This window comes from Canis lupus, chromosome 20 (assembly GCF_003254725.2).
Source record: "Canis lupus dingo isolate Sandy chromosome 20, ASM325472v2, whole genome shotgun sequence".
Classification (NCBI taxonomy): domain Eukaryota; kingdom Metazoa; phylum Chordata; class Mammalia; order Carnivora; family Canidae; genus Canis; species Canis lupus.
The window spans coordinates 8,009,989-8,031,735 of record NC_064262.1 but is presented as its reverse complement, the minus strand read 5'-3'; the positions used below and the strand labels follow the sequence as shown (position 1 = coordinate 8,031,735).

Here is a 21,747-nt window from a genome sequence, read left to right as displayed (position 1 = left end):
ATCTCATTTGTTTCATTCATGAGGGCACTCCAGAGTGAATAAAAGCCTAACAGTGACTGCACACAGAGGGTGCTCAATAAGCACTTGAGAACAGGCAAACACGTGGTCAGGCTCTGGCTCTACTCATCCTTTAGGGAAATGATAACGCATTTTTGTCATTATGTAATAAAAGAGGCCGAAACCCACAGTGAAAATTCTACTACGTGGTTACCAACCATGGGCCTGGGAAGCCTTTCAGCCCATCTCAGGAAAAGAAGAGGGGAGATGTCATCTTCTCCTGTAAATGGCTCAGAGATGGTTCTCCTCAACCTCCTTCCCCACCCACGCCTGTCAAAAGCTGCTAGGTTTAAACGCCCATGTTTCTGTTCCATACTATCAATTGTTTAATATTCAAGAGATGGCATAAATAATATGTGAGCAATTATGTAACTTGTTTGGAAACAATCTGGTTAGCCCCAAAGTATTGGGGCAAGAAGCAAAACTCCAGCAAAGTCAGAAATCTGGGTGATCTGTGAGGTGGGGGACAGAGAAGCATGGCCAGTCTGCATGTCTGCTCCCTCCCCATAGTAAGAAGTGAGCTGAGAATCTTGGCCATGTCTCCTGGTTCTCCCCCACTCCTGTCTGGGAGGTTATTTTTCTCTAGGTCAGTTTTCCCATCTTGCTAACAATGCCACCTGGTAAGGTCAGATGAGATGATGTTTCTGAGTTCTGGCTCAGAGGACATCCCTTCTGAAGGTAAGTTGGGTCTGATGCTGCAAGATGAATTGCACAAGCTCTGGTTTCTCATAGAGGTGGGATTAGGCGTACAGGCCTGGACTCTGAGGTTCATAGGTATATAATGCAAGATAGACCGAGCAAGACAATAACAGAGGCCAAACAAAGGGTTTCAGGAGTACAGAGGAAGACATGCTTCCCAGTAAGGAATAGGAGAAATCTTACAGAACTGCCATATGGGCTAGCTCCAGAAGGCAGAGTGGCAGTGTAACCCCAGAGAGAGGGCCACCCCATTTATCTAACATGCAATAGGCACCCAGCATGTCTGTTCAGTCAACAAGCATTTATTAAGCATCTACTAGATTCCAGCTACTTTACATGGATCATCTTTGCTGGGCCTTCACAGGAAGGAGATGTTGCCATTATCTCCATTGTACATACTAGGGAACTGAGACTCTGCTCTACATGTCAAGTGATGGTGCCTTCCTTTTCCAAGTTCTAAGCCATAATCCCTATTTTAATGCAAAAGGAATTCGGGGCAGTTTTCCTAAACCAAAACAATGGTACATAAATAATTCATACCGTCTTTGTAGAGGTTGCAAGAGGGAAGGGAGCTTTGGTCAAATTCTGCTTTCCTGCTCTGCTGACTCTCCATCAGCAGCCCCCCAAACAGTGCTCTCTTCCATATCTACCCCATTCCGAGCCCCAGCCAAACCCATTTCCAACTCACCCCTCCAAGTCTTCTGGTTAAATGAAAGGCGTCAGGATTTGGAAACTGGGACCCATGTCTCGCTGGCTCTGGGGACTGGGTGATGAAGCTCAGCTCTGGAAAAGGGGAGATGGCATTGGTTAGCGGTGGGTGGCCTGATGGGGGCCAGTCAGGAAAGAATAGGAAGGGAACAGTGCTGCGGGGTGTCCCCTGTGTGCTGGCACCGGGCAAAGCCAGCATCAGGGGTGGGTGGAGACAGAAGAGAAGAAGGAGTGGTCATGTTCCTCAACTACCTCCCAGGAGCCGACCTTGCCATATAGGAACCCATCCCCTGACTTCTCCATCAAGACCTGCCTGTGGGCTTCACCCTTCCCAGGCCTCAGGCCCTCTTAGGGAAGCAAGTCGGCTCCTGGCAGGATGTCAGATGGGGTATTCCGTCCGCAGCTGGTGTGGCCTTCAAGGGCAGAAGGAGTGGTGCAGAGTGGGCACGAGTATGAACTCTAGACAGACAGATGCCCTTGGGCAAGTGCCTTTATGTTTCTGAGTCTGCTTCTCCATCTGGAGGATAAAGATAATAATACCTATCATTTAGGATTTTTGAAAGGTGTAACTGAAGTGTAATATGCATAAAGGCCTTGGCTTGTAGAAGTGTTTCTTAGCAGCAGAAGAGAATGGATGCTAAATGTCTCTCCTATGTCAGGTTCCATTTATTTACTTATCTATCCATTGATTCATTTGTAACTTTCTATTTTGAAATAATTATCCATCCAAAGCAAGTTGTAAAGGAATGTATAGGGAGGTTCCATACACCCTTCCCCAGCTGACCCAGTGTTCAGGGATGTCCTATACATCTTCCTCCAGCTGACTCCCCTGTTGACATCGCCCACCACAGGGCAGTCTGGTGCACTTTCCGCCAGCTGATCCCTGTGTTAACATCTCACACCAGAGGAGGTCCCATGCCCCTTCGCCCAGCAGTATAGCGCACTGTCAAAACCAGGCATGTGACATTAGTACAACCCATGGAGCTTATTCAGATTTCATGAGTGTTACATGTATTCATGTATGTGTGTAGATAGGTCTAGGCCATAGGATCACTTTCTAGTTTTATGTAAACACCATCACAATCAAGATACAGATCTGTTCTACTAGCACAGCTTCCTTGAGCCACTCCTTTATAGTCACACCCATTCTCTCCCTGCCTTCATCCCTAATTCCTAGAAATCATGATTTTATTCTTCATCTCTATAATATTGATCTTTCAATGATATTCTACAAATGGAATCATACAATATTTAACCTTTGGGGATTGGCTTTCTTTACTCAGGCTAATTCTCCGGAGATTCATCAGGTTGTGTGTGTATCAATAGTTCACTCGTTTTTACTGTTGAGTATAATTCCATGATATGGATGGACCACAGTTTGCTTATCCATTCATCTGGTAAATGACATCTGGGTTATTTCCAGTTCTTGGCTTTGATGAATAAAGCTGCTATAAACATTTCTGTATAGGGGTTTTGTGTGAACATAAATTTTCATTTATTTGGGATGAATGTTCAAGAGAGTAATTATTGGGTTGCATGGTACTTGCATATGTGGTTGTGTGCATGTTTAAAAGAGACATCCAAACTGTTTTCCAGAGTGGCTATGTACCATTTTACATTCCCACTAGCAGTGTATGACTGATCCAAATTTTCTGCATCCTGGTCAGCATTTGGCACCATTTTGTATTTTTGCCATTCTGACAGGCGCGTAATAGCTCATTGTGTGTGTGTGTGTGTGTGTGTGTGTGTGTGTGTGTGTGTGTTTGAGAGAGAGAGCATGAGCAGGGGCTGGTGGAGGGCAGAGAGAGAAGCAGGCTCCCTGCTAAGCAGGGAACCTGATGGGCTCCATCCCAAGACCCTGAAATCATGATCTGAGCCGAAAGCAGACACTTAACCAACTGAGCTACTCAGGCACCCCTCATTGTGGTTTTAACGTGCATTTCTTTATTGGCTAATGATGTTCAACATCTTGTCATGTGCTTACTTGTAATCTGCACATCCTCTTTGGAGAAATGTCTCTTCATGATTTTTGCCCATTTTCTAATTGGATCATTAATTTGTTTTTAAACAGTGAGTTTTGAGAATTTTTTAAATTTATGTCAGGTACTTTGTACTTTGTCAGATTCTGTGGTTTGCTAATATTTTCTCCCAGCCTGTAGCTTGTCTTTTTGTCCTCTTAACAGAGTGTTTTGTAGAGCAAAAGCTTTTAATTTTGTGAACTCAACTTTAACTCTTTATTTTTTATTTTTTTTATGGATAATGCTTTTGGGATCAAGTCTGAGCTGAAGATTTTCTTCTTAATTTTTTTCCTGAAATTTTTATAGTTTTACATTCTTTATTGAAGTCTGTGATCCATTTGAGCCAATTTTTGTGTAAAGAGTGAGGCTTGGGTAGATATTTTGTTATTGTTGTTAGTGTTTGCCCATGGATGTCTACTTTGCTTTAGCATTATTTGTTGAAAAGGTTATTACCTTTCTTCCATTGAATTGCTTCTGTACCTTTGTCAAATATTGGTCAGTTGTGTGGGTCTATTTCTGGATCCTCTATTCCATTCCATTAATCTATGCATCATCCCTCTGTCAATAACACACAGCCTTGGTTTCTAGATAAGTCTTGAAATGAAGTAGAATTATTCTCACTTCATTCTTCTTTTTCAAAACTGTTTCAGTTATTCTAGCTTCTTTGGCTTTCCACATAATTTTTGGAATAATCTTTTCCACATTTACAAAATTTTTGCTGGGATTTGGTAGGAACCTCACAGAACTGATGACTTTACAACATTGGTCTTCAGATCATAAACACACTATGGCCACTTCATTCATTTAGATCTTCCTCATCAGTATTTTGTAGTCTTCAACATAAAAATCTTATGCATGTGTGTTAAATTTATATCTATATTTTTGTGTGATTATAAATGGCATTGTATTTTTAATTTTTGTGTCTACATATTCTTTACTAGTATAGAGAAATACAACAATTTTTTGTATGTTTATTTTATATCCTGTGAGCTCCCTGAACTCAGTTATTAGTTCTGGGATGATTTTTGTTTTGTTTTGTTTGTTTTTTTGCAGATTCCTTGGGATTGTTTTATGTAGACAGTGAAGTTACCTGTATATAGGGATAGTTTTATTTCTTCCTTTACAATCCATATGACTTTTCTTGTCTTAATGCACTGGTGAGATTGCTTAGTACTATTTGAATATAAGTGGTGAGGGCTGATATCCTCACTTTGTTCCCAATTTTAGGGGAAAGCTTTCAGTCTTTAACCATCAAGTATGTTAGCTATAGTTTTTTTAATAGATGCTCTCCATCAAGTCAAGGAAATTCTCTATTGCTATTTTTCTGAGCATTATATCATGAATGGGTGTTGACCTTTATCAAATTCCTGCATTGATGGATATGATCATGCAATTTTTCTTCTTTAGCTTATTAACATGGTGGATTATATTAATTGATTTTTGAATGTTGAACCAACTCTGCATTCCTGGAATAAACTCTACTTGGTCCTGAGGCATAATTATTTTTATATATTGCTGAATTCTTTTTTTTAAAGATTTATTTATTTTTTTCTGGAAGAGAGAGAGAGAGCAATCATGAGTTGGGGGGAGCAGTAGAAGGAGAGGGAGCAGCAGACTCCCCTTGAGCAAGGAACCCAACACAGGGCTTGATCCTAGGATTCTGGGATCATGACCTGAGCCGAAGGCAGATGATTAACCAACTGAGCCACCCAGGTGCCCCCATATATTACTGAATTCTATTTGGTAATGTTTTGTGAAGGATTTTCACATCTGTATTCATGAGGGATGCTGACTTGTAGTTTTTACTTATACTGTTGTCTGGTTTTGATATTGGGGTAATACTAGCTTCATAAACTGAACTGAAAGTGTTCCCTCTGCCTCTGTTTACTGGAAGACATTGTGCAGAACTGGTGTTAATTTTTTCAAACATTTGATAAAATTCTGTGAAACTATCTGGTCTATTATGTTAATAATTTAATGTAATTACTGATATGTTAAATTTTAAGTCTATGCTTTTATTTTTTGTTTTCTGTTTGTTCTTTCTACAAACACAACCACATCTGAAAATGCTGTAGTTTTTGCTTTAACTGTCAAACATAATTTAGAAAGCTCAAGAGGAGAAAGAATGTGTATTGCATTTAGCAATATTTTTGCTTACCATATTCTTTTTCCCTTCCTGATGTTCTAAGATTCCTTTAAAAACATGTTCCCTTCTGTCTGGAGAAGAGCATTTTTTAGGGCAGATCTGGCCACAAACTCTCTTAGTTTTTTTTCATACAAGATTTTTTTTTTAAGATTTTATTTATTTATTCATAAGAAAAAACAGAGAGAGAGAGAGGCAGAGACACAGGCAGAGACAGAAGCAGGCTCCATGCAGGGAGCCCAACATGGGACTCAATCCCAGGTCTCTAGGATCACACCATGGGCTGAAGGTGGTGCTAAACCACTGAGCCACCAGGGCTGCCCATCCAAGAAGATCTTTATTTCCCCTTCATTTCTGAGGGATATTTTTACTGGCAACAGGATTCTCAGTTGACAATTCTTTTCTTTCAGCATTTGAAAAACATATGCCACTTTCTTCTGGACTCTATGGTTTCTAATGAGAAATCCACTGTTATTCAAATTCTTTCCCCTCTATTGGTGAGTTGTCATTTTTCTTCCATTGCTTTCAAGATTTTTGTTTTGTTTTTAGTTTCTGGAAGTTTAGCTCTTTTGTATCTTGATGTGAATTTCCTTGGTTTTATTGTCTTGAGAGTTTTCTCAGCTTCATGAATCAGTAAGTTTATGAGAGTTTTTGTTGTTGTTGTTGCTCTTGGTTGATTGGTTTTGTTCCTTTTTGCCAAATTTGGGCAGTTTTCAGCCATTACCTCTTCAGGTGTTTTTACAGCCCTCCTTTCTCATTTCCTTCTAGGAGTTCAGTGACAAACATTAGATCTTTTGTTGCAGACTCACAGGTCTCTGAGGCTTTATTTTTTAAAATTTATTTTCTGTTATTCAGATTAGATAAATTTTTTTGTTCTGCAACATTTCTTCCTTTGTCCCCTTTAGTCTGCTGTTAAGCACATCTATTGTTTTTTTTTCTTTTTAATTTCAGTTATCATATTTTTCAGCCCTAACATTTCCATTTGGCTCTTCTCTGTCTTCCGTTTCTTTGCTGGGACTTTCTATTTTTTTTCTCGTCTATTTCAAGTGTGTTCATAACTGTTCCTTGAAGCATTTTTTATGATGGCTACAGATATTTGTCAGATAATATTTGTCAGATAATTCCAACATCTTTGCCATCTCAATATCAGCATCTATTGATTGCCTTTTTTCATTCAGTATAAGATCTTCCTAGTTCTTGGTATAAGTGAATTTTAACTGAAACCTGGAGATTTGGGACATGACGTTATGAGCCTCTGGATCTTATTTAAACCTGTTTTCGCTGGCGTCCTCTGACAGCGCAGCAACAGAGGAAGGGGGTTGGGGAATGTCAGCTCCCCATTAGGCCCCCACTGATACCTCTCTGGCTGGGAGGAGTGGGAATGACTTATTACTCTTGTCAGCATGGTCTCCACTAGCACCATGGGGGCTAGAGGTGAGGTCTTATTACCATCCAGTGGGGAATGGGAGTCCTGGCTCTCTACTTGGCCTTCTCTGCCACTACCTAGTAGAGGGTTTGCGGGTGTTTCATAGTCTGATGAAGGTAGAAGTCTAGTCTCCCCACAGGATCATCACTTGTAGGGGCAAGGCCATAATGTTTTCTATGGTGTTTGGCTGGAATAGTTTTTGCCTAAAAGTGTCTGTTTTGAGACACTCTTTTTCCTCTTGTTCTTCAGCTGAATAGAGCAAGTTCCCCCATCCCCTTCATTGGTATTTCCTTAGCTCTGGCTTCTTCAGCTCTAACTCCAGGATACATGAGGCAAAACTACCACTTTTAGGAACTCACTACTATGTTGTTTCAGGTCCCTAGAAGGCTTGTTCTTTGCCTTTCAGAGTTTCCTAATGTTTGTTTTATATATAATGTACAGGGGTTTTAGTTGTACTTAGTGAGAGGAATAGGAAAAACTACCTCTAGTCTATCTTCCTAGAGGAAGAAGCCTACCTGAAACCCTCTTAACAAGTGCTTCCTGGTTCTTTGGAGTTTTCTAGAATCATCTCTATCTTCTTAACGCTGCTAAGCAGATCACATCAGATTTCCTGACATGCTTGTTATTTCCCATGGACTTCTATGTTTCTATTGGACTCAGATGAGTGTTCACCTGTCCAGTAGGAGACAAAAGGAACATTGGGCTTTTAGGAGGTCTTTTCCTTTCAAAGCTGTAGATGTTGTGGTGGGTAACATAGAGCAGAGTCCCAAAGACATTCATCCATTTGGGCATCTCTTCCAGAGTCATCAGGCCTAGGCCTTCTAAGCCTCTGCAGGGTAATATAAAGATCTAGGCAGTGTTGCCGATTATAAATGGCTTAAGCCAAGATGTGAACGTTCATAGCTTTGCCTTATTCCCCACTGTTGCTGGTTCCTCCTGCATGGGCTGTGCATTACCATTTATAAGAGGCTCTCACATCTGGGCCTTATTTCCCCTCTTCCCCAGATCTGGGGGGCAAGAAGCACCTACCACCCTTTTTGTGTTAGGTGTTTAGCTTCCAGAGGGCAGTGACTTATCCAGGGCCATTTAGTTCTACACTGGCAGAGCTGGGATTATACCCAGCTCTTATAACTTTGGTACCTATGTCATTTTTGAGGCTTTGCACTGTCTGGCCTCAAATCTTTTCTGTATTTTTGTCTAAGTCAGCAGTTCTGAAAGTGTGGTCCACATGCCTCTGAGCGTTCCTGAGACACTTGCAGGGGAGTTTGAGAGGTCAAAATTATTTCCCTAATAACAGTAAGATGTGATTTTTACCTTAACTGTGTTGATATTTGCACTGCTGGTGCAAAAGCAATGGCAAGTACACCTGCTGCTGCCCTAGCACAAATCAAGGGAGAGGCACCAGATTGTCCCAGCAGTCACTGTATTCTTGATCATCACAGCACAGTTGTGGTAAAAAATGCCAGGTTCACTTGGGAATGTCCAGGGTGAAGCAGTAAGAATAATTGGCTTTATTAATCATTGGGAATAGGAAATAGGAAGCATCCACAGAGCACTACTGCCGCACAGTGACGCGTGACAGGTGTTGGAGGAAAAGCTCTTGTGTGATTGTTTGAGTTGCGAGGTGAATTAGCCTCCGTTTTCACGAAATGCCATTTTTACGTAAAGGAAGAACTAACCGACAAATGATGGTTATTCAGACTTGAGTATTTGGCAGGCATGTTCTCAAAAATGAACAAAGTGAGCCTATCACCTCAAGGAAAACAACTGACAGTATTTGTTGACAATGATAAAGTTTGAGTTTCCAAAGTGAAAATTAGAATTTTGGAAAACTTGTGTCTGCCTTCATTAACCTGACAGCTTCCTAATACTTAGAGACATTTTTGAGGAGGTCACTGGTGTAATAACAAATGTGATTTTTTAAAATACTGCATAACAAAATGTGCAAATATTTAAAAGATCTGCATAACTCAATGAGCTGATATTTTCTAAATGCCCAATGCATGATGTTACAAAAGCATGGATGGGTAAAGATTCATCACAGTGCGAGAGGGGTAAAAAAAAAAAAAAAAAAGGATTTCAATGTGAAGGAAGAAAAGTCCATTAACATGGCTTCAGTCTTCACTGCAACTATTTTTTTTTCAAATGCTATCTGTTATGGCCTAATTGTGTCCTCTTCAAAATTCATATGTTGTAGTCCTAGTCCCCAGGACCTCTGAATGTGACTGCATTTGGAGATGGGGCCTTTAAAGAGGTGATTAAATTAAAATGAGGCCATGAGGATGGGCCCTAATGGAATATGGCAGGTGTTCTTATGTGTAGAAGAAATGTAGACACACAAAGAGACACCAGGAATGTGTGTGCCTGGAGGAAAGACCATGTGAGGACACATGGAGAAGAGTCTGAGGAGACAGGCCTCAGAAGACATCCAACCTTGCTGATGCCTTGATCTTGGACTTCTGGCCTCCAGAAGTATGAGAAAATACATTTCTGTTAAGTCTTCCAGGCTGTGGAATTTTGTTATAGCAGCCCCAGCAAACTAATACACTATCCCTTGTTAAGTTTGGGTGTAATATCAAAGAAGAATATCTACAATTGTCTAAAAAGGCTATTCAAATACTCTTCTCTTTTCTGATAGTATATCTCTGTGAGGCTAGAATTTCTTCATATCCATTAACTCTAACATCACATGGCAACAGACTGAATGCAGAAGCAGATGAGAATCCAGCTGTCTTCAATTAAGTCATTAAAGAGATTTGCAAAAATATAAAACAACATCACTCTTCTCACTTATTTTTTTTGTTTTGGAAAATATAGTTATTTTTCATAAAATATGTTGTATATGTTATCATGATGAGTTTATTATTGTTCTTTTAAAATGAGTTAATAAATAAATATCAAAATGTCAGTTTTTACTTCTGACATGGTAAATATATTAAACAGTATTCACATAAGCAACACTTGTTGGGTATCTCAATCATTTCTAAGAGTGTAAAGGTCCTGAGACAGAAAGCTTGAGAGTTGCTGACCGAGGTCAGCATTTCCCAAACCTTAGTCAATCAAATGTGATAGTCAAGAGGGTTCCTATCTGTCCTTTAATTAATCTTATGGAGTTTTATTCTTAATAACTTGCTTGATTAAAACTTAAAAACATGTATTTTAAAAGGAAACTTTTTTGTGTGTGTTTTGGGTTTCTTTTAGAGAGAGAGAGAGAGAATGCTGCTTGCAGGGGGCAGGGGTGGGGAAAGAAGAAGTAGAGGGGAGAGGGCGAATCCCAAGCAGACTCCACACTCAGCATGGAGCCTGATGCAGGGCTGGATCTTACGACCCTGAGATCAGGACCTGAGCCAAAATCAAGTCTGATACCCAACTGACTGAGCCACCCACGTGTCCCTACAAGGAAGCTTTTGTCACTACCACCAATGGAAAACCAGTGCCACTCACCCCAAATAAAAGTTAACTACAGCAAATAATGCAACAGGATGTCCTTATATTTAGTTGGCATAAGTCTCTGAGCCCAAAGTCACTCTGCTCAGAGTTTAACCAATGTTTGGGTGGGGGTAAGGTCATAATTAAAGATACACTAGTTTTAGAAAGAACTTTTTGTCTTGATGTGGCCTGGAAAACTGAAAGAGAACTGAATTTTCCCATCAGGTGACAGACTATTATTTCATACCACCTAATATCCTCTTAGGTGCCATCAGAGGTACATGTCTGGCACTTAGAGATGCTCAGATTTAATGGCTCTCAGAGAACTTCTCTCTTTACAAATGGTTCTTCTGCCTCCTTGAAGGCAGACATGGGAGGGGGTCCTGCTTGTGCTCATGAGCCCAAGATCATTGACCTCTGCAACTAAGCTCACGAAATGGTGAGCTCAGGCAAACTCATGAGATGTTTTTCTTTGCAGCCCTCCTTCAACATCAAATCAGTGGTGGCCTACAGACATCTCATCTCCAGCCTGTACATGCTCCACTCTTGATTTTATCCCCCTCCCAAATATGTTTTTCCACTATGTTCCTTCTCTAGGTGAATAGCACCATGGCCAAGAATGTTCCCAGCAACATTGTTTGCAAGAGCTGAACCAGGTAAACAACCCACACGTCCACCAGCAGATGAATGAATCAACAGATGGTTATCTCTTCATGCCAGGGAATATTATACAGCAATAAGAATGCATGAACTCCAGCCGCACATTGATGAGTCTGAGAGACATACTGTTGCCAGAAAGAAGCAAGTCTCAGAAGGTTACATACTGTGTGATGCCATTTAAAAGAACTAAAACAAAAGCAAAACTAAACAATAGGTGTTGTAAGCATACACATATGAAATAAAAATTTTTTAAAAGAAAAAACATATGGGGATTCTCTGTACTTTCTGCTCAATTTTTCTGTGAACCTAAAACTCCTCTAAAAAAATACAGTCTATAGAAAAAAACACAAGGAAATGATAAATACGAGATGATTATTTCCTCTGAGGGAGGCAGGGGTTTGGGATGGGGATACTCACGCAGGAATAGGCAAATTATTGGTGACATTCTAGTTCTTGGGTTGGGTGGTAGGTCCATGCTATATTATTAAACTATTAATATATAAGTATTAATATATATATTAATTAATATATAAGTATTAATAATAAGTATTATTAAACTAACATATACTACATAATTTCTTTTGCATGTATCAAATATAATATTAAAAGGCATAAGAAAGGGAAAAAATGTGCAGCCCCTGATCTGGTAATTTTGCTTCTTAGGAACCCATTCTAATGAAAATAACTGGAAATGCAAACATTTCAGTCATAAAGATGTTCATTACAGTGGGTTTTTTTTTATATAATAGCAATAACTTGGAAACAATCTAAATGTCCAATTATAGGGGATTTGTTAAGTGAATTACTGAGTGACAACAGGATAGAATATCATGTTTTCAAATAATTTTTAATGACGTAGGAAAATTTCTTAATAACCTCAGATGAAAAATGTAGAGAGCTACAATTTTCATGAACCCAACAAGGAACATATTATGTTTATAATATAGAAAAAAATACAATACTGAAAGTTATAATAATAATAGAATGTTCCCCAAATGTCAACATTGGTGGGGTTAAGGTCTTGGTTCATGTATATAATGTCTTTATTTCTCTGTTGTCTATAGTAAACATACATGTAGGGAAACACCCTAGCACACAGCACACATTAATACAGGAAGACCAGCTTGTGCATCGCCCAGCACCCTCACCATCTCCTCCCTTCAAATGAGTATTCAACTGCCCCTTGAGGCTGGAGTTTAGTGTCTGATAAGCCCCCATCAGCCTGACTCCACCACGAAGCAAGAGGAGAAGGAAAGAAGGCCTCAGACACCACTCACTACACTTGCCCCTCCAAGCTTGTAACCACCCAAAGGAAGTGCCCTCTCAGTGTGTCCCCCTGCCCACCTTTGCCCAGTGCCTCCTTCCCTGGCCCCACCCCACCTGGCCCCTCTTTCATGTACTAGAAACAGAGGAAGTGGCCAGTTCTCTGGGCTTTGCATGGCTCTGGCCTAGCTGATAGTCTCTACACACAGCTGAGGCCATTAGCCCCCACATGGTGGCATGGAGGGACAGCCCCTTGGATAGCTCCTTTCCAGACCCCGACTTGGGACCTACCAGGGACTCCTCTTTTCCTCCACCTTCCCTCTCCAGAGATAGACACCAGCCCCAAAGTGCCACCACCATATTCTCATTTTCTCCCACTATGAAGGAAGATTGCCTTGCCTGTCAGATTGATGAGGCATGATCTATCGATTGATCTTAATGTCCCACTTTACAACCAGGAAGATTGAGGTTCTCAGAGGTAAGGCCATGTATCCAAGGGCACACGGCTAACGGTGACTAAGTCAGGATTCGAGCCTAGGTTGTATGGCTCCCCAAACCAGTAGGTTTTGCTGCCTCATGCTCCAGACCTGCTGCCCCCATCAGTAAGCACTATACACTTATGTGATGTCCTCTTTGAGTCAAAAATAAATTGAGGCTCAGTTCTGCTGTGCCATCTGCCACACCAATTCAGAGGCAGAAGTGTTGACTTACTGCAGTGAGGGAATGCTCCCACAGCCGGGAACTGAGCAGCAAGAGGCCCTACACCTCATAGGTTTCCCTGCCTGGGGGCTGGTCAATCACTTAGGCACAGGGGAGAGGGGCTGTAGTGGGTGCAGTTCTTAGTAGATGGTGGGGGAGAGCTGTGGGCTATGAGTCAGCATGCCTGGGCCAAAGCTGATGGCCACTGAGGTGGGTGGCCATGGCACATCTTCTCTCTCTGGGCCTCAGTTTCCTCATGAAAAGGAGTTGGAACATATGATTCTTTCCAGACCTGACAAGGTTACATCCTATGGCTACAGGTCTCAGGGATGGAGGATGTTTTCACATTTCTGGTCCATGGGAAGAAGGAGAGGGATTCTTAAAAAGAGGAACTGGCTGGCCCAAAGTCACATCATTCCTGACAATGACATCGACACTGTGATAACAATTCCCCTACCTATAAGGCCCCTCCCACAGCACTTTGATGCCCATTATTTCATTCACAGTCCCCATCTTATAGAGGAGGAAACAGGATCAGAGAGAGAGAGAGAGTAGCCTAAGGTCACATAGCTGGCTTGTACCAGGGAAGACAGATCCACATTCCCATGTAGCTGGTCCATGAAACTTTTGAAGTTTAATTCCCAGGGAAGCTACACTTACAGACTTTCCCCCTTATAAGGCAAAATCATCCTGTGCCAAAGGTGAGAGAGACACTCAATCCGGGAAACTTTTCAATTTAGGCATTTGATGAATATACGTTCCATGCTACAAGAATAATCACTGGGCATCCCAGCTGGAGCGTTTGCCCAGCACCTTCCACATGTGTGGCATTCACTTCAAAGGCAGCTGGGAAGAGCACTGGATGAGGAATCTAGTCTTGGCACTGCCCCCTTTAGCTGTGTGCCTTGAGATGAGGGGACTGGGTGAGGCAGCTTACAGGGCCCTCACTGCTCCAGGCACTGCCCTGCTCATTACTGGAGGTGCATATGTCGTTTCTCATTCATCTTCTGTCAGCTGTGGGGGGGGGGGGGGGGGTCATAAGCGTTGAATGGCCAGGACCCTGCTGGCTAAGCTCACTGCTATATCCCATTGTTGGCACTCAGGAGGACCATGCTACCACTTGAAGATTGATGGTGAGGTTTTAAGGAGCAGATCCAATAGGCATCTATGTGGATCACACACAGGATGCTGGGAAAAGGCATCTTGAGGCTGCCACTCACTCATCAAGTACTTAATATGTGCCTGGTCTATTCTCCAAACCCTACATAATCCCACTTAATCCTCATAGTGACACTAAGAGAGCAGAAATGCTGCTATTGCTCAGCCCATAATCCTCAGATCTATCCACTGTGGTGCAATTTCCCTCATAGCACATGCATCTCTTTGCCTGAGGGCCTTCTTGGGTGAGCAGAACATCCACAAGTTCCAGAGAAGTAACGCCACTTCCCCAATCCTAGTAGCTCTTAGCATGACTGTTAGGAGTTGGAAGCTGGTGTATAAATACCCCAGCTCTCTTGCTCCTGGGGACAGGAAAATCATGAGCTGTGGGTTCTATGCTGGCTCTTAGAATCCCCAGTGTGATTGAACTGCAGTTGCCCATAGTGATAATTAACTTGTTTGAAATTATCTCCTTCCGGAACCCTCTTACACTTTTGGTGGGAATGTGAACTGGTGCAGCCACTCTGGAAAACTGTGTGGAGGTTCCTCAAAGAGTTAAAAATAGACCTGCCCTACGACCCAGCAATTGCACTATTGGGGATTTACCCCAAAGATACAGATGCAGTGAAACGCCGGGACACCTGCACCCCGATGTTTATAGCAGCAATGGCCACGATAGCCAAACTGTGGAAGGAGCCTCAGTGTCCAACGAAAGATGAATGGATAAAGAAGCTGTGGTTTATGTATACAATGGAATATTACTCAGCTATTAGAAATGACAAATACCCACCATTTGCTTCAACGTGGATGGAACTGGAGGGTATTATGCTGAGTGAAGTAAGTCAGTCGGAGAAGGACAAACATTATATGTTCTCATTCATTTGGGGAATATAAATAATAGTGAAAGGGAATATAAGGGAAGGGAGAAGAAATGTGTGGGAAATATCAGAAAGGGAGACAGACGTAAAGACTGCTAACTCTGAAAAAAAAAAAAAAGACTGCTAACTCTGGGAAACGAACTAGGGGTGGTAGAAGGGGAGGAGGGCGGGGGGTGGGAGTGAATGGGTGACGGGCACTGGGGGTTATTCTGTATGTTAGTAAATTGAACACCAATAAAAAATTAAAATAAATAAATAAATAAAATCTTAAAAAATAAAAAAATTAAAAAAAAAAAAGAAAATATCTCCTTCCTTTCCCTGTCTCACTTCTCCACTCTCTGACTAGCATTCCCGTGCTTCCCAAATAAATTACTTGTATTTGAATCATTGTCTCATGGTCTACCTCTGGGAGAACCTAGTTTGAAATGAAAGGTGCTAATATTATTTCCACTTTGATGGAAGGGAAGCCAATGCTCAGAGAGAAGTAACTTTCCCAGGGTGACACAGAAAGTCCAGATCTGAACCCAGGACTGTTTAACCTCCAATGGTTTGTTTTAATCATCACATATGCCAGGGGGAAAGAATTAAGTGAGACTGAGAGTCTGAGAGACTGAGAGAATGGCCATGGAGGAACATTCATTCATTCATTCAAAGACTCCTTATTGAAATCACTACTTCTCAAGCCCTGAACTGGGTGCTTAGGGTACATTGGTTAAATGCACTATCTCTGAAATCTTGGGGACTCACGCTCAAATCCAGGCTTTAATTATGTGCCAGCTGTATAATATAGGCGAGTAATTCAACTTCTCCTCACCTCTCCTTTGTTGTACTTCAAATGATGCCCATTACACAGGCTGTTGGAAGGGTAAACAGGCTCACACATATAAATAAATGCTCAGTAGGTGTTAGTTATAAGACAATGGTGAAGTCAGAGCTGAAAACTGGGAAGTGATATGTGGCAGTAGTACTGTCATTTTTAGCATGTCTTATCACTTAGTTCAGCCAGTGGCTAAAATAAATGAAGAGAAATTTAAAGTTTGCATTTCTCCGTAGTTTTCCTTCCCCTTTCCTTCCCTTCCTTTTCCCGTCCTCCCAAGTCCCATGCCCTCTGCTGGATTCTGTGTTGGGCACTGGGACACAGAGATGACAAGACTCTGTCCCCAGGGAGCTCTCAGGGCTTAGGGTTAATGGGGAGATAGACAAGGAAACAGTATAGCTCAGTATGGTGAACAAAGGCCAGTAAAAGAGCAAGGGCAGAGAGGGAGGGGAGGGGCACCTGACCCTGGCTGGTGCTGCCAGAGTTGAGGGGAGTAAGCCACATGGCTCACAGTGGTTAAGTCACCTGCTCAAGGCCCCACAGCAAGTAAGTGGTTGGTTGGACTCCAAATCCCATGGGATTTCGAATATTTTGCTATGTGATCACATTTTGCTAACAGCTCCAAGGAATCCATAATAACAATGACTTTTATTGCAAGATAGGTCTTAGGGACTCAGCCTAAGGGAGACTTTTGTGGCTGGCTAGCTACAAAAAACACCCCCCAGAACTTCTGAAATCTCAGTAGAAGGAATTGAAAAGTAGAAAATAATATGAAATCCACAAATATTTATTTCAAAGGGAAGCAGATAGGACATATTAACTTTTTCTGAGAATTAGAAGCTGAGCAAATAGTAGAAATGTGATGAGACACTTTACTGAAGAATAAGAATACTGAAGAGAAAGTTGTGCTTAGAGCACTTTCCTCACTGTAGACCATTTTTCTTTTTTAGTTACCTCAAGATAAACTATATAACCATATATTTTTTCTTTGTGTTTTTTTCTATTAACACAGAAATACGCTGGATCCTAGTTCTGTAGATCAGATTTTTGTTTGTTTTCAGAAAGCACACTTTTCTCGGTGATTTTTTCTTCTTTTTTTAAGATCTGGTATAATCTGAGGTACAGCTCTTTTTATCTTTTGGGGTTAAAAACATCTTCCTTCTAGAAGGACACATTCTCAATGCTCTAATGAAAGTCAACCAGAAAACAGGTTCTGATATACACAAACTCATTGTATAGGAACCCTGTCAAGACTTAAGGTATCAAAAAAAAAAAAAAAAAAAAAAAAAAAAGACTTAAGGTATCTATTCCAGGAACCCAGGCTGACTGGTCAGCTTCACACACTCTTCTGATTATGGCAAGGATCAATGTCACCCCAAAGTCTACAGATTAGTTGCAGAAGAGTTTTAAATAGTAGGAAATCCATGCTGGCTGAGGTCATGGTACAGGCGAAGGGGAAACATTCACAGTTGCTCTGGGAGAGAAGGAAGCTGTTATGTACAGTAGCCAAAGCTTGATGCAGAGCAGAAGATAATTCCCAATCAAGCCAGGCTATTGGCAGGATATGGCTCACCCTGCTGGTCCTTTGGCTGAAAGGGGCCGTCTGGGTTTTCTAGACTTGGGCCAAGCAAGTTTAAGGCTCAGACAGGACTGAGGTAGGTGGGGATGCATGTGGATGCTTTCTTTTATGCCTATTTCCCTCTGGCCTGGGTAAGACAGCAAAGTGTTTCAAGGAGGAGGCTCCAGCCAGAGGCAGCCTACCTGCAAAATCACCAAATGACTATGCAAATATTTTTGCTCCTCCTCTCCCCAACACACAGCTTCTAGGAGCTGAGCTCCATTCCTAATTAGCTCACAGGACAGTGAGTTAAGTACCTGATGGAAGCACAATTAGTGAATTGAGTAGGGAAGATGGAAGACACAGCCCACAGTGAAGCACGTAGTATGGTTTTAGGACCATGCAAGGCAGAGGCGAACAGATTTTCAGCACATACTGTGGGCATGGTGTAGAATGGGGCAAAAAGTGGCAACTTCAATAGCTTGAATGAGGATCTGTATCACCGTCACTGCTAATTGGAAAATAAAATCCTCAATACAACTTCCTTTTCTTTAATACTCAGATACCATATGCATCCTCCCAGCCTCGGCAATGCAAAGTATTGTATAAAGAAATATTTCCTCATAAATACACTTCCGTTTTAAGTACACTGATAGTTAGAAACAGATTTTTTCTTTTCTTTTTTTTTTAGAAATCAGCGTTCAAAGTTCCAGCTTAGCAATGGGACATAAGTTCAAAGTTCCAGCCTAGCAATGGGACACAATACATTTCATTTGAAAAAAATATATGTATATCATATTTATCTATTTTGCTCTGTCTCTGATTCAAAAAGCTAACTGCAATGGCCAGTGTACATTGGGAAGGGTTGGGGGGCAGAATTTTGAGGGCTGGTGTAGAGAGTTGGGGCTGGGAGTGTCCTAGTCATGGGGCCTCAGGCCCACCTGTAAAATGGGGACACTAGTCTCTGCCTGGGCTGCTGGAAGCAGGACAGGAGGTCTGGGCTGGGCCAGCTCTCTAGGGCCCTCAGCAAATGGAAGTCAGAAACATTAACATTGCTTTTGAACAATGTCAAATGTTGCATAAGGAGGGTAGCATGCTTATCACAGGGCCTCGTTTTGGCTTTCTGGAGCAATCCTACAGTAGCATTTTAGCAGCCGGAGAGGGAACACCCTTCCCACGGGCCGCCACCTCAGTGCCGGGTGGTGACTCATGGTGCTGGCAAGGGGCGTGGGTGGGAAACCACTTAGGCATCACCATGAAATCTGACAGATTTGCCCCTGTGGAGCTGCTCTGTAAAGAAAGGGGAAGAAGGGGCCCCTTCTCCTCGTGCAAGGTGAGTGGTGCATGGTGGCAACAGCTTTCATCAGCTGAACCCCCTCACTGTCAATGTGGCTGGAAGCGTGTCCTGGCACAGGCTCCTGGGGTAATGGACAAAGCACACCTTGTGGGTGCTGTCCCTCGCTAACAGGTTCCAAGACTCCTCAAATACTTAACATCAGAAAAGTGAAGTCCATCAATCGGAGGACAATCATCATATGGTTTCACTCACATGGGGAATATAAAAAATAGTGAAAGGGATCATGGGGGAAAGGAGAGAAAAATGAGTGGGAAAAATCAGAGAGGCTTACAAAACATGACAGACTCCTAACTTTGGGAAATGGACAAGGGGTAGTGGAAGGGGAGGTGGGAGGGGGGATGGGGTGACTGGGTGATGGGCACTGAGGGGGGCACTTGACGGGATGAGCACTGGGTGTTATACTATATGTTGGCAAATCGAACTCCAATAAAAGAATATACAAAAAAAAAAAAAAAAGAGGAAAGAAAAGAAAAGCAATACCAAACCTCTTATCTGGGGGCTATGTGCTAGGCCTTCTACTAAACCTTTCATGTGCTGTGCTTCATTCCATCCTCAGAACAACCTGTTCTTATGCCCATTTTAGAGATGAAGAAATAGAGGCTGGAGGCAGGTCATAGCTGCCTGAGGCAGAGTTGGGATTCCAACAAGATGTGCTTTCAGTGCTCTGAAGTGTTTCAGGAGACCCCCAAACTGTTGTCTTTGGGCACGTGAGAAGCAGACAAATGTTCCAGAAATGTGGCTATTGAGGGCAGAACAGCTCAGGACAGAAGTGCTCATTCTTGGCAGCTGCCATTTTAAAGAAGGACTTCCCATGTGCTGTCTCATTTACTTTTCACAACGGTTCTATGAAACAGGAGCTAATATTTCTATTTCACAGGTGGGGAGGTGGAGGCTGAGCTGCTTCCCAAGGGCATCCGGGCTGGTAACTGTCTTAACCTCCTCCCTCTATGCCTTCTGGCCTCCAGCTCCTCATCTGTGTAATGGGGAGATATGGGAATCACCTTGTCCAGTGAGAGCAGGGTTAAGTGAGGTAACAGAAGGGAAATGCTTTAGAAACTGCAAGATGCCACCTGAATACTAAGGAGTATTATTATTTACAAAAATAGCTTCCTGGAGAGAGTCCAAATGAGGCTGAGAAGTACAAGGTTCTGGATTCAATCCTAAGTCTGCCGAGTGCTTACACAGCATTCTTCCCTGGACTGGAAGCTCCCAGGGCACTGATCAGGTCTGGTTTGCCTCAGTTTCCCCAGCTCCAGGCTTGGCACAGAAAGAGTCCTTGAAAATCTTGGCTGAACTATGCAGGATTAAATCAGGACAGGGGAAGAGGGTGGAGTGGAAGAGCAGTGGAATCAAGAGCTAGAAGTGGCTTTAGGGACATCAGAAAATTGATCTTCCAAATGGGGACGCTTTTGAGAATGAAAAGGATAGTTTTAATAGTCATGATATAAAATGTCATGGCCAGGATCGCCAAGAGTGTTCTGGGCAAACCAGGGCATACAGTCACCCTATTTGGTGTTCATCTAGTCTGACCCCCATATTGTGAGGGAAACTGAGTCCCAGAATGAGGTATGGAGCTGGAAGGGAGCCCAGGGCTCCCTGCTTCCCATGGGCCCACTTTGACAAGGGCCAGAAAGGCAGCTATGAGTGGGTAGAGACTGCGTTCTCTGGAAGGAATTGGGCGTTATCGATACAAAGTTTCTGTTGGGTAAATATCAACACTTCTGGTCTGGTTACTAAGGGCCTGAGCAGTTGCTAAGCGGCCGTATGACCTCATGAGGGGCCATTGTTCAGTACTCAATAGGCATCCTTGAGTGACACTGCCCAACTCCCAAATCCCAGGGGCCCCTGGGGTTCTGTGAAAAGAAGCCAGAGATTATAACGCAGGAGCAGTTGACAGACCCACGTTTGTTTTCTCGGGATAGGGCATGGGGGGTGCAGCAGTCTTTCAGAGCAAAGCACAAGAAGGCCTGAGCACCCAGTGAGAGCTGTCAGCTGATACTTACTAGCGACAGAAATACTCCGGGAATAAAGAATTAACCCCATGTACGGTGCCTGACCCTCCGTAATCCACTTGAACACACACATATCCCAGTTTGTCTTCAAAGCAGCCGTAGTGTGGGGATCATAATGATCACCCCCATTTCAAAATACAGGAAGCTGAGGTCCAAGGAGAAGAAGGAGCTTGTCCAAAGCCTCCCTAAAACTTCTTATTCTTCGGGTGTGGTGGGCAGAACAGTGGCCACCCACAGATACCCATGGAGCCTGCAAATGTCAGGTCACACGGAAAGGGAATGTGAAGTTGTTCAGCAGCTGACCATGACGTGGGAGATGATCCTGGGTGATCTGGCGCGGGGGGGGGGGGGGGCGCTCACGTAATCACAAGGGTCCTTAAAAGTGAAGAAGGGAGGTAGAAGGGTCAGCACACCAGTGATGCGATGTGAGAAAGCCCATGCCCGCTTGAGTGTGGAGGGAAGGCTCACGAGGAATACAGCAGCCTCAAGAAGCTAGGAAAGAGAAGGGATTGTATTCTCCACGGAAGCCTCTGGAAGGGAATACAGGCCTGCCTTGATTTTAGCCCAGTCTACCTACGAGAGCTATTAGCTGGTTAATTTTAAGCTTCCAGGTTTATGGTAATTTGTTATAGCAGCAATAGGGGAAAAAAGGCACCAAGTCAGAAATCTGAAAGGTCTGAGCCAGAAGGGGGGCCCTGGGGATCGTTTATAGCTCCTGGGACTTAAGGAAGCAAGAGGCCCAGAAAAATGAAGTTATTTGCTCATGGTCACAAAGCAAGTGACAGAGACAGTGGTGGAGACCTCTGGGTGTCAGTCAGACCTCTCCAGGACCCCTGAGACCACCTGCCGAGGGGTGGGATCTTCT

General features: G+C 42.7%; 1 protein-coding gene and 1 long non-coding RNA gene across 12 annotated transcripts in view; one reads left to right on the top strand and one right to left on the bottom strand.

Moving 5' to 3' along the window:
- Positions 1-11,402, top strand: part of LOC118351605 (uncharacterized) — a 33,717-nt gene extending 22,315 nt beyond the window's left edge. The window contains exon 2 of the long non-coding RNA XR_004807291.1: positions 11,078-11,402. This is a non-coding gene — a long non-coding RNA (uncharacterized LOC118351605). The remainder of the gene's footprint in view (positions 1-11,077) is intronic.
- The window catches only part of ATP2B2 (ATPase plasma membrane Ca2+ transporting 2), a 371,080-nt gene that overhangs the window by 201,667 nt on the left and 147,666 nt on the right, over positions 1-21,747 (bottom strand). For all 11 annotated transcript variants that reach the window (XM_049098570.1, XM_025449826.3, XM_049098562.1 and 8 more), the window contains exon 3: positions 1,445-1,539. The gene's annotated coding sequence lies outside the window, so the exon portion shown is untranslated. The remainder of the gene's footprint in view (positions 1-1,444; positions 1,540-21,747) is intronic.